Genomic DNA, 13,646 nt, shown 5'->3' with positions numbered 1-13,646 from the left:
GAAAAATGGGATCTATCACCTGCCAATCGACAGAGTCCAGTGGCAATGCTCGAAATTTCAAAAAGAGGTCGTTTTCTATTTCTCTATCGCCTTATTTTTCTAAACTTTCTTTTAGTGGTTCATATAGCTATCCTTTGAATTTTGCTCTGGAATTTGGTGTGCTGTCTTTTCATCATTTCGGGGTGTTGCTCACAAAATTTAAGCGAATTCTAAATTTCAAATTTTTTCATCACTTTGGTCTGTGAAAACTTTGAACTGCCATAATTGTTGATCCATGCGTAAGAATTGGCATTATTATATATGCTTTTGGGGTAGAAAAATCAGATCTATCACCTGCCAATCGACAGACTCCGTTGGCCATGCTCAGATTTTCAAAAAGAGGTTGTTTTCTATTTCTCAATCACCTTATTTTTCTAAACATTCATTTAGTGGTTCATATAGCTATCCTTTGAATTTTCCTCTGGAATTTGGTGTGCTGTCTTTTCCTCATTTCTGGGTGTTGCTCACAAAATTTAAGCCAATTCTGATTTTCAAATTTTTTTCATCACTTCGGTGTGTGAAAACTTTCAACTGCCATAACTATTGATCCAGGCGTCAGAATTGGCATTATTTTATAAGCTTTTGGGGTAGAAAAATGGGATCTATCACCTGCCAATCGACAGAGTCCATTAGCCACGCTCAGATTTTCAAAAAGGAGGCCATTTTCCATTTCTCTATCGCGTTATTTTTCTAAACTTTCTTTTAGTGGTTCATATAGCTATCCTTTGAATTTCACTCTGGAATTTGGTGTGCTGTCTTTTCATCATTCCGAGGTGTTGATCACAAAATTTAAGCCAATTCTGATTTTCAAATTTTTTCATCACTTTAGTCTGTCAAAACTTTGAACTGCCACAACTGTTGATCCAGGCGTAAGAATTGGCCTTATTATATATGCTTTTGGGGTAGAAAAATGGGATCTATCACCTGCCAATCGACAGAGTCCATTAGCCACGCTCAGATTTTCAAAAAAGAGGCCATTTTCTATTTCTCTATCGCCTTATTTTTCTAAACTTTCTTTTAGTGGTTCATATAGCTATCCTTTGAATTTCACTCTGGAATTTGGTGTGCTATCTTTTTATCATTTCGAGGTGTTGATCACAAATTTTAAGCCAATTCTGATTTTCAAATTTTTTCATCACTTTAGTCTGTCAAAACTTTGAACTGCCACAACTGTTGATCCAGGCGTAAGAATTGGCATTATTATATATGCTTTTGGGGTAGAAAAATGGGATCTATCACCTGCCAATCGACAGAGTCCATTGGCCACGCTCGGATTTTCAAAAAGTGGCCGTTTTCTATTTCTCTATCGCCTTACTTTTCTAAACTTTCATTTAGTGGTTCATATAGCTATCCTTTGAATTTTGCTTTGGAATTTGGTGTGCAGTCTTTTCATCATTTCAGGGTGTTGCTCACAAAATTTAAGCCAATTCTGATTTTCAAATTTTTTCATCACTTTGGCTTGTGAAAACTTTGAACTGCCATATTTATTGATCCAAGCGTCAGAATTGGAATTTTTATATATGCTTTTGGGGTAGAAAAATGGGATCTATCACCTGCCAATCGACAGAGTCCATTGGCCACGTTCGGATTTTCAAAAAAAGGTCGTTTTCTATTTCTTTATCGCCTAATTTTTCTAAACTTTCTTTTTGTGGTTCATATAGCTATCCTTTGAATTTTGTTCTGGAATTTGGTGTGCTGTCTTTTCATAATTTCAGGGTGTTGCTCACAAAATTTAAGCCAATTCTTATTTTCAAATTTTTTCAACACTTTGGTCTGTGAAAACTTTGAACTGCCATAACTGTTGATCCAGGCATCAGAATTGGCAATATTATATATGCTTTTGGGGTAGAAAAATGGGATCTATCACCTGCCAATCGACAGGCTCCATTGGCCATGCTCGGATTTTCAAAAAGAGGTCGTTTTCTATTTCTCTATCGCCTTATTTTTCTAAACTTTCTTTTAGTGGTTCATATAGCTATCCTTTGAATTTTGCTCTAGAATTTGGTGTGCTGTGTTTTCATCATTTCGGGGTGTTGATCACAAATTTTAAGCCAATTCTGATTTTCAAATTTTTTCATCACTTTAGTCTGTGAAAACTTTGAACTGCCACAACTGTTGATCCAGGCGTAAGAATTGGCATTATTATATATGCTTTTGGGGTAGAAAAATGGGATCTATCACCTGCCAATCGACAGAGTCCTTTGGCCACGCTCGGATTTTCAAAAAGAGGCCGTTTTCTATTTCTCTATCGCCTTACTTTTCTAAACTTTCTTTTAGTGGTTCATATAGCTATCCTTTGAATTTTGCTCTGGAATTTGGTGTGCAGTCTTTTCATCATTTCAGGGTGTTGCTCACAAAATTTAAGCCAATTCTGATTTTCAAATTTTTTCATCACTTTGGCTTGTGAAAACTTTGAACTGCCATATTTATTGATCCAAGCGTCAGAATTGGCATTTTTATATATGCTTTTGGGGTAGAAAAATGGGATCTATCACCTGCCAATCGACAGAGTCCATTGGCCACGTTCGGATTTTCAAAAAAAGGTCGTTTTCTATTTCTTTATCGCCTAATTTTTCTAAACTTTCTTTTAGTGGTTCATATAGCTATCCTTTGAATTTCACTCTGGAATTTGGTGTGCTATCTTTTCATCATTTCGAGGTGTTGCTCACAAAATGTAAGCCAATTCTGATTTTCAAATTTTTTCATCACTTTGGTGTGTGAAAACTTTGAACTCCCATATCTGTTGATCCAGGCATCAGAATTGGCACTATTATATATGCTTTTGGGGTAGAAAAATGGGATCTATCACCTGCCAATCGACAGAGTCCATTGGCCACGCTCAGATTTTCAAAAAGAGTGATGGAGTTTAGGTTGAAGCAATGGAGTGATTCTTGCTTCTTGTGACCTTCTCCAAAATTTGAAGACCTTTTCCTTGAGCTTTCCACGGATTGAATGATAGGAGAATCCCTAAGCTAAGGATGGAAGCATCCAAGCTAAAGATCCAAATGAAAGCTCACTTTCAAGCTTAGGAATGGAGGTTTTCCTAAGACTAGGTTTAGTGAGATTTTGGTGACTCTTGGAGAGAATATGGCTGAAGTAAAATTCAGAATTCTCATTCATTCAAAAGTGTTTACAATAGTGAAGGAGTCAAGCATTTAAAGCCACGGATCATAGGAGTCTTTGGAGCCATCACATGTGCACTCAAAAGTGGCGCCAATTTGAATTCAAATTTGAATTTGAATTCAAATTGGACGTCCACTTATCCTAACCCATTTGCAGCCCTTCCTTCTAGATTCTTAATTGCATTTAGAGGTAATTTAGGGTTCATTTGAGTGTACACATGTGCAGCCACCTTTGGCACAAAACATGTGACTCAAATGAAACTCTAATTACTCCTAAATGTAATTAACATTCTATGATTCATGCTTTATTACTTAATCCTTCTAAATTCCTATTCTAATGGCCTAAATACAATGGCCAAGCAAATATATTGGAAAGGAAAAATTACAAGAATGAAAATGAGCCCAATATTGGGTACCAAAAGCCCAAAGGCCCATGAAGCCCAAAACTAGGCCCAATAAGCCTATATCCTAAAAATGCTATCCTAAATGGTCCAAAATACAAGACCTAAAATATAGGAATCCTATACTAACATGATATATACAAGACATAAGAAAATAGCTAAAACAAGATATAGCCCATGAGAAATTCAACTTGGGCCTTCCAAGCCCATCGGGCCCATTGGGCCTTGACTGGCCCAATCCTCCATGTCTAACCCACTCCTCTTGGCTCCTTCAATATATCACCCCTTGCTTTCCTAGGCATGATTCCATCATCCCCTCCCTCTTGAAAAGGATTTGTCCTCAAATCTCGAGGATCCATGGAATAAGAATCATTACCTACATGCACATTATACCAAGTATAAGAGGTGAAATGTGAAGAAAATGGACTATGGATCCTAAGAAGAATCCTTCCATCTATCCTAACAAAGAAAACTAAACTTTTGAAATTAACATCCCTACAAGTGGAAATAGGATCCTCTTCTAAGCATAACCTAGAAGGAAATCCTAAACAATTTTGAAACATATTGTTTGGTAGATAAAAAGATAATGTCTTGTGAAATCCTGAAAACTCATATAAACTATTTTTGTCTTGTAGGGAAGGAGGCAAATTAAGTTCAAATAAAGAGGAACTTCCCATAAGATCAAAAATAGAATATGAAATATAACAAGATGTATCCATCAAACAATATATTCCAAAATTTGGGTGCTTTATTAGAACAACTATGGTAGAAGGAGTCCTAAAGAGAGGAAGGCTATCTTCCTTGGGCACCTCCAAGAAAGTATCACAAGAAGTAGAACTAAGTGTAGTCCACTCCTTCTTCACTACATCTTGAAGTTGAGATTCATTTTTCTTTAAAATATTTTGTTTTAGAATCTCCACTTCATGACTAGTGGTAGCATAAGGGTAAGAGTTAAGGTTTTTATGTATGAAGAGAGTATTTTGCAAATGGTTTTTAGAACAACTCTCTTCACTCACAAGTCCTTTAGAGGAAATGTTTTCCTCCTTACTCTTCCCTAAGAGAAATGCCTTTTTTCTTTCTTTTTCTCTTGTTTTTCTCAATTTTTCTTTGGCTAAAAGTTTTTCTTCCTTTTGTTTAAGAATGTGAATTTCTTCCTCTAAAATTGCAAGTTGTGCTTCTCTTTCAAGTTTTTCTTTTTCTCTTTTTAACACTTCTTGCTTTGTCCAATGTGTTAGTGATTTAAGCCTTTGAGTAGGATGTGAAAAACTTTTTGGAGAGCTTGAATCACTACCACTTGAGGAATATTTTCTCATGATTAAACAAAAAAAAGAATTTTTATATGCTATGCAAAAAGAAAATATTTTTGGTCTTTTCTAGGAACAAGACTAACACTTGGAAGTCTAAGTGTACAAATTGCACTATCAAGGGAGGTGAGCTACTAAGAGCCACTTAATAACCAAGCCTTTTCAAGTGGAAATCACTAAACTTCCTTGTGATATTCTCAATTCCACAAAATTTTTTCACAAAATTTTTTTAATGTTGGATGATTTTCTCAAGTGTTTTTGATTACAACTAAACGTGAGTGTCGCCACCGGCCCGAAACGGGCTTTCGGCATTCGCGAAGGATGGTTGGACTCTTTTATTTGTTTAAAAATATGGATTGCTAGAATGACTTATTCTCAAACTGAGACCTTGTCAAACGAGCAATTTTATTAAAAGGCTCACCAATCCATGTTAATCCCAAGCGGGACCCTCCATGGATTAGTGGTTTTCATAAAAAGGAAGGGTTCATGGAGTCGCCACCAATGTTTTACTCAAAACATTGGAAAAAGAAATTTAAGGCAATCGATTCAAAAATCGACTTCGGCCATAACAACCAGAGTCGGGTAAGGGAGTCGGTTACGCGTGGGGAAGGTGTTAGCACCCCACAGCGCCCCTTTCGGGTTCCCTATGACAGATTATTAAAAATAATAGTGCGAAATTACTAAATTACCCCTATTTATTCTAAGCAATTATAAATTAACTATCTACATGATGACAGTTTAAATATGTACACACAGAAAGCGGTAAAAGAAGGGACTTTAAAGAGATAAACCTTTGAAGCGTGCTTTCTTATATATCTTGACAGAAATTGGGAAGCGTTTTGGCGTTCCCTCCCTCTACAAGACCGCTCGCTCCCTCCTATAAAATTTTAACTATGGAAATCCGGAGGATTTCCCTTCGACTAGGTTCGAATCTCCAAGCTAAATGCTCGGAATTCCAGAACTTCGTCGGATTGACTCCCAGAGAGATTTCTAGGGCAGAACATTGCTCAAAAACCCCAGAATACTCAAGGAGGGAGTCAAAACTGTGTGGAAAAGTGTAGAATGACGTCCAATTGACGTCATATTTATAGGGATGAGGCGCAATACGGCCTCTGGGGGTCAATACGGTCCGTATTGAAGTTTTGAACTACAATACGGCCGTATTGAATTCAATACGGCCGTATTGAAGTTCAAAAAACCTCAATACGGCCGTATTGAAGTTCAGTGCAGCCGTATTGAAGTTTAGTGCAGCCGTATTGAGTTCAATGCAGCCGTATTGAAGTTCAGAAACTTCAATACGGCCGTATTGAGTTCAGTGCGGCCGTATTGTAGTTTAAAATGTTCAATACGACCGTACTGAACTTTTGGGAGGCCGTATTGGGCTTCATTCCCTCCACTTTCTTATTTTTTGCTACTCTAAGACCTCTAAACCTACAGATTGTCATCCTAGGGTCTTCCAGGAGTCCTTCCGGCTGACTTTCCTTTGGTCTTCGAGAGTCTTCAAGCTTTATTTCCGACCCGGACAATTTTAGGGGTCTACAGCTGCCCCCCCTTTACTTAGTCGGATGGCCTTTTGGTGTACCGGCTGACAAGTAAAGGAGTTGACCCAATTGTCCGGGTGATGTGCCAACCTTCTGACTTGTAGCGTCTTCCGGTGGAAAATTGTTGAGTAGCCTCTCCAGGTTGGTGCATACCTCCGCGCTTCTAGTCACTTTGGTAGCATGAGTCTTGCCCTCTCCAGGGTGAGTTTGCCCTCTCCAGGGTGGCTGAGTTTGCCCTCTCCAGGGTGAGTTTGCCCTCTCCAGGGTGGCTGAGTTTGCCCTCTCCAGGGTGGCTGAGTTTTCCCTCTCCAGGGTGAGTTTGCCCTCTCCAGGGTGGTGCATACCTCTGCGCTTCTAGTCACTTTGGTAGCATGAGTCTTGCCCTCTCTAGGGTGAGTTTTCCCTCTCCAGGGTGGCTGAGTTTGCCCTCTCCAGGGTGAGTTTGCCCTCTCCAGGGTGAGTTTGCCCTCTCCAGGGTGAGTTTGCCCTCTCCAGGGTGGCTGAGTTTGCCCTCTCCAGGGTGAGTTTGCCCTCTCCAGGGTGGCTGAGTTTGCCCTCTCCAGGGTGAGTTTGCCCTCTCCAGGGTGAGTTCGCCCTCTCCAGGGTTTTGAGATAAGTTTGTCTCCACAGTCCACGATGCTGCTTCGACGATTTGTTTTTGATTTTGGTGCCGCTGAGGGCTGGATAACGCAGGGATCCGTCTAGGGGATGTGCAGTTACTCATAGGTTCTTGTGTCCCAACTTTCCATTGCGTAGTTGGTACCCATTGAGGAATTTCTGTTTCCTTGGGGTGTAGACACGAAGATGCTCTTTCTGATGTGAGCGATGCCTTATGATTGGCTGACGTCCTTTCGACGATGGTGGAGTATCCCGGTTATCCTTATTCGGGTGACTCTTTTTGTTTTTCTGGTTTTGTTGCCTCTATGTAGGCTGTTATCCGCTGGGGGATTTTGTCATTGATTGTGATTAGCCTCTTCTGTTAGGCAGATCATCTTGACGCTTAATGTTTGGCCAAGAGCCGGATTCCATTTGGGGAATGATTATTGATCTTTTGATTTTTTTCCTTTTTGTAGGAATGCCTCTTGAGTAGGCGACTGGGGATTTGGGGATCTTATGTATCCCAGAGTATTATTTAGGAAGCCTCTACAGGCTTAGACTCACTCAACGCCTGAGTTGGAGAGCTATCTTCCACTGAGGAAGTTTTAAGTCCTTTGACTAGATATACTGCTTAGGTGATCGTGCTTCCATTGGGAATTTTGTCTTGCTTTGATAGCTCTCGCTGGGGATTTGTTCCGTGAGCTTGAGTTGGGGTTTCTCTGGGGAGTATTATTTCTGCGAGCCTCTCCAGGCTCAATTATTCTGATGAGAGTATTATTTCGGCAAGCCTCTCCAGGCTCAGTTATTCTGAGAGAGTATTATTTTGGCGAGCCTCTCCAGGCTCAGTTATTCTGAGAGAGTATTATTTCGGTGAGCCTCTCCAGGCTCAGTTATTCTGTGGGAGTATTATTTCGGCAAGCCTCTCCAGGCTCAATTATTCTGTATGATGCGGAATCTTTGTCTTTTTTGTCGAATTTTGACTTTTTCTGTATTTTTGCCTTTTTTGTCGTTTTTCGGCTTTTGTTGACTGCTGTCATACACAAGCAATTTTTCTATTTTTTTTTATTTTATGCGATTGCCTCATGATAAGGTCTTTGAATGTGCAACAAATGTGTGTGACGCAAGTTAATTTTGTTGATGTTTTTTAGAAAATGAATGGCTCTCCCTATCCTCTTCTTCTTTGGAGGAATTTCTATCGTCGACGTGAGGGAATATTTTTGTGAGCCTTTTATGCAGGAGATTACGGATTTTATAGGAACCCCTCCAATTTTCTTTATTGACCGATTATTAAAGGAATTTCGTACAATTTTTATGAAATACCAATTTTAGAGGCATAATCACATGGTCAAGAGAGAAGAGAAATGAATAGATATTTTATTGATATTCACAAGTATTTTTACAGAAAGATATACAGAAGGAATTTCTGAAGAATGGCTGGCCAGGGTAGGCTATATACATTGGGCTTAACAATTATATCTGTAATTGTTGCTCTTTACGCTCCCCTAATTGCTTCGGGTGAGATGTCTGAGCCAGGAGCGTAGATGCTGCAAGACGCTTGCTTCTAGAAGATAATCACTTGAACCGCCTTTCGGTTTTCGATTCAAGTGATCGTTGCTTGCTTTGTTTTTGCATCTTATTCTTTTGCCCCTAATTTTTGCCTAGGACGTATCCTAGCGGGGATAAATTCACCTTTGTTTTGCCTAGTACCCTTGTACTGGCGGGCTTTTTATTTTGCCCTAACTTTTGCCTAGGACGCCCTTTTTGGGTTTTCATCCTAGCGGGCCTATGCAAGCAACGTCTTCAAGCGTAGTACTTCTTTACCACGTCAGCGTTGACTGGGTATCGAAGTTCTTCTCCATCCATGTCTGTGAGGATCAATGCTCCTCCTAAGAAGGCTCGTTTTACCACGTATGGTCCTCCGTGATTTGGGGCACACTTTCCGATTTTGTCCTTTTGAGTTGGTAGCAATTTCTTCATTACCAACTCTCCCTCATGGTAGACTCGAGGGTGGACTTTCTTGTCAAAAGCCTTTTTGATCTTCCTCTGATAGGCTTGACCATGGCATATGGCGTTCAGCCGTTTTTCTTCAATGAGGTTCAACTGGTCATACCGGCTTTGAACCCATTCTGCTTCGGAAAGTTTTGCTTCCATGATTACCCTTAGGGAAGGTATTTCGACTTCGACGGGTAGAACTGCCTCCATCCCATAGACGAGGGAGAATGGAGTAGCTCCTGTAGATGTGCGTACAGAAGTCCTATAACCATGGAGAGCGAAGGGTAATATCTCGTGCCAGTCTTTAAATGAGACAACCATCTTTTGCACTATTTTCTTGATGTTCTTATTGGTTGCCTTGACTGCCCCATTCATCTTTGGCCGATATGGGGAAGAGTTATGGTGTTGGATCTTGAATTCTTGGCACAGTTCTTCCACCATTTTGTTGTTCAGATTAGATCCATTATCAGTGATGATTTATTTCTCCATGCTTCCACTAGATTATTCTAAAATCGTTTGGGACAAGAGAGAAAAGAAAGGAAAGATATTTTTGTTCTGAAGTTTGTGTTTTAGAGGGGATTTATTTTTCAAAAATGGTTTTTGTAAGAATGGATGGCCAAGGTAGGCTTATGTGTTTAGGCTTTGTTTGATTAAACACTTATGAAGTTAAGAAAATCTTTGTTTATTGACGTTGTGATTTGACAACTTAGATAACTTCCCTTGAACCTTTCTTTTTGAATTCGGTTCATGGTACCATCATGGATTTATTTTTGTTTTTTGATTGTCCTTATTTTTGCCTAAAACACCCTTTTGTGGCGTTTTAGCGGACCTTTGTTTTTGTTTATTTTTGTAACCCTATCTTTTGCCTAGGTCACCCTTTCGTGGGATTCCTAGCGGGTCTTTTGCTCTTATTTTTGCCCAGTCCCCTTTTTGAGTTTCCTGCCGAGCTTCTTTTATTTTAAAGGATTTCTTTTTACCCATGATGGCACTTGTCAAGGCCAAGGGAAGGTGCTCCAAGTTGTCACACACACCTCCACATAAAAATGATGTGGGTTTATTATTATTAAGATGATTTTAACCTCATTCATGTTTATTCAAACAGGGTTAAAAATAATATGGTTTAGAATTTTATTATAAGCAAGAAAAGAAGCAATGAAGAATGATTTTATTATAATCATAGCGGAAACATGTGTCCTTATTTCATCACTGATATGGGTCCCAATGTTGACCTCTTATATCTCTCGGCCATGCCCCAAATTCACAGTCTCTAATTTCTCTTGACACGGTCGGAGTAGACGAGCTTCTTGATCTAGCAGTCTTTGCAGATCCGGAGAGATGGTCTCCTCATCACTGTCCAACTCAACCCATTCACCTTCGGATCCCGGTCAGAGCGAACAATTACAGACATAATTATTTTATTGGTTCTGTTTAGGTTTAGAATTATTAATGTTAATGAGGAAAGAGAGAAAAGAACAAAAAAGAGAATGATATGTGAAAAATGCCTCTTTATTGATATGTATTAAAACTGTACAAAAACCCTTATTTACATGAAAAGGTTCTCATGATCTCGGGTACTGATCATGAGTCCCTAAAAGAAGAATATGGAGGAGCCCTATTGTGGCTTGCTCTTCTCTCTACTCCTGCTTCGACAGAGGATTCTTGCTCACGTCGGGCGCTGTTGAATCAAAAGTGATCCACCCTGCATCGATAAGGTCTTGGACCTTATTTTTGAGAGCTCTACATTTCTCCGTTGAATGCCCCGATGCCCCCGAATGGTATAGACATTTGTCTTGCGGTTTGTACCAATAGGGATGAGGTGGATCAATCTTCTTTAGTGGAACGTAAGCTAGAAGACGTGCTTCCACTAGCTTCGGCAGGAGGTCGCTATATGTGGTCGGAAGTTTATCAAACTTCTTCACAGGGTTGTATTGCGACTTTCCTGACTTCGAAGTGGAAGAAGATGAAGAAATATTTACAGCATTGACTCCTCCCTCCTTCTTCTTCCCGTAGGTCTTCTTGGCTTCAAATGATTGGGAAAGCCCAGCTAGCTTCCCACTTTTCAGCCCTTGTTCCACTCTTTCGCCAATGGTGATGATGTCCGAGAAGAGTGTTGTCGTGTTCCCTATCATCTTGTCATAATAGGGACCGGTCAACGAGTTTATGAATAGGGACACCGTCTCCTTATCCGACAGCGGGGGCTCTATTTGTGCCGCCAACTCCCTCCATCGTTGGGCGTACGCCTTGAAGGATTCATCATTTGTCTTACTCAAGGCTTGAAGGTCGAACCTATCGGGTGTTAGGTCGATGTTATATTTATAGCGCTTGAGAAAGGCGTCGGCCAACTGCCTCCATGTGCACACTTGACTTCCATCCAGCTGCATATACCAATTGAGTGCGGTGTCAGCCAAGCTCTCTTGGAAGCAATGGATCAAGAGCTTTTCATTGGTAGCATATGCAGCCATTTTTCGGCAATACATGGTGAGATGACTTTTGGGGCAAGTCGATCCCACATATTTTGGGAAATCGGGCACTTTGAATTTGGGAGGGAATTGGATGTCCCTCACTAAGCACATGTCGGCGGCATCTTTAATATCAAAATCATGCCCCTCCATAGCCCTCAGCCGGTCTTCTAGAGCGCGGAATTGGTCTTTTGAAATTTCAGGCTCTCTAATCGTAATCCCCGCCCCAAGGGGTACAGCTCGCGGAGGGTCTTGTTCTTCCTCATGATCCTCCTCATGATGGGACTCATGGTCACTGTGGTGAGCCCCATTCATGTTTTGATGACGCATGAGTTCCATCATTTGCGCCATTTTCTCCTTGAGCTGTGAGAGCTCGGCTGTAAGCTTCTTATTTTGTTCCTCCAACGCGTCCATCTTCTTGATTTTTTGCGCGCGCGTGAGGACAGAGAGATGACCAGCCACTTTCTAAAATGAATGTTTAATTAGTTTATTTATGGGATGAATACGCTCTTGACATGAGCTTGATAACCTTCCATTTTTAAGGCGCTGCCTTTTTAAAACACAGTGTTACTACCCTCCTTGACTTATGATCTCTCCTCAACGGAGAATCTCGATAATTATGGGTCTCTTTTACTCATGTCAAGAGGTATTGGTGAACCTAGAATGCATGGTTTATGAGGATGCATGATAACTTATTGGTAATGATGCACATGCTCTTCACTTTTATTATATTTTCACACATGGTCTTTCCTCTCATGTCATGACATTTTTTCATGTATGGGGGTTATTCTTAGACCTTATCACGAGGTTTTTTATTAATGCACAAACAATTGCACATAAGCATTTACACAAACAATTCACTCATCCACGAACAGTCACGAGCGAATCACGAGGTAGGGGTTTCCTGCAGAAAGGTGCATATTCAAGGTGGTTCTAACTGTTCTCACCGGTCTGAGGCCCCCAAGGTGCCCCCATTATAGGGACCCAATTCCTCTCGTCGTAAGCCGATGGAGAGCTCCAACGCACTGTCGGACTCGAGTTCATGGTTATCACCTTGAGTGATGCTTTCCGACAACGGTCTACGGGCACCTATAGACCCATTCGACAACCGGCCGTACTAACATCCACTCCCTATGGCTTACCACTCATGCCCCTGGGTATAGAGGGAACTGTTGTGTGCAAAGGTTTGTGTGCAGTTTTTATTTCAAACAATTGCGGAAAATTAAACAAACAACAGTTATTAAAGCCAAATAAATAAAGTATGTTATCATACAAGCAAGGGGTAATGAAGTAATTTTAACTATTATTTGTTAAAAATAATCTGTCACTAAATGGGACTGACTCTCGAGGCTTCCCCAGCGGAGTCGCCATCTGTCGCCACCCGGCCCGAAACGGGCTTTCGGCATTCGCGAAGGATGGTTGGACTCTTTTATTTGTTTAAAAATATGGATTGCTAGAATGACTTATTCTCAAACTGAGACCTTGTCAAACGAGCAATTTTATTAAAAGGCTCACCAATCCATGTTAATCCCAAGCGGGACCCTCCATGGATTAGTGGTTTTCATAAAAAGGAAGGGTTCATGGAGTCGCTGTAGACCCCTAAAATTGTCCGGGTCGGAAATAAAGCTTGAAGACTCTCGAAGACTAAAGGAAAGTCAGCCGGAAGGACTCCTGGAAGACCCTGGAAGACCCTAGGATGATTATCTGTAGGTTTAGAGGTCTTAGAGTAGCAAAAAATAAGAAAGTGGAGGGAATGAAGCCCAATACGGCCTCCCAAGAGTTCAGTACGGCCGTATTGAACATTTTAAACTACAATACGGCCGCACTGAACTCAATACGGCCGTATTGAAGTTCAATACGGCTGCATTGAACTCAATACGGCTGCACTGAACTTCAATACGGCCGTATTGAGGTTTTTGAACTTCAATACGGCCGTATTGAATTCAATACGACCGTATTGAATTCAATACGGCCGTATTGTAGTTCAAAACTTCAATACGGACCGTATTGACCCCCAGAAACCGTATTGAGCCTCTTCCCTATAAATATGACGTCAATGGGACGTCATTTGACACTTTTCCACTGAGTTTTGACTCCCTCCTTGAGTATTCTGGGGTTTTTGAGCAGTGTTCTGCCCTAGAAATCTCTCTGGGAGTCGATCCGACGAAGTTCTAGAATTTCGAGCATTTAG

The sequence above is a fragment of the Cajanus cajan genome, chromosome 6, assembly GCF_000230855.2.
Source record: "Cajanus cajan strain Asha chromosome 6, NIPB_CcT2T_4, whole genome shotgun sequence".
In the NCBI taxonomy this organism is placed as follows: domain Eukaryota; kingdom Viridiplantae; phylum Streptophyta; class Magnoliopsida; order Fabales; family Fabaceae; genus Cajanus; species Cajanus cajan.
This window is presented reverse-complemented; position numbering follows the sequence as displayed.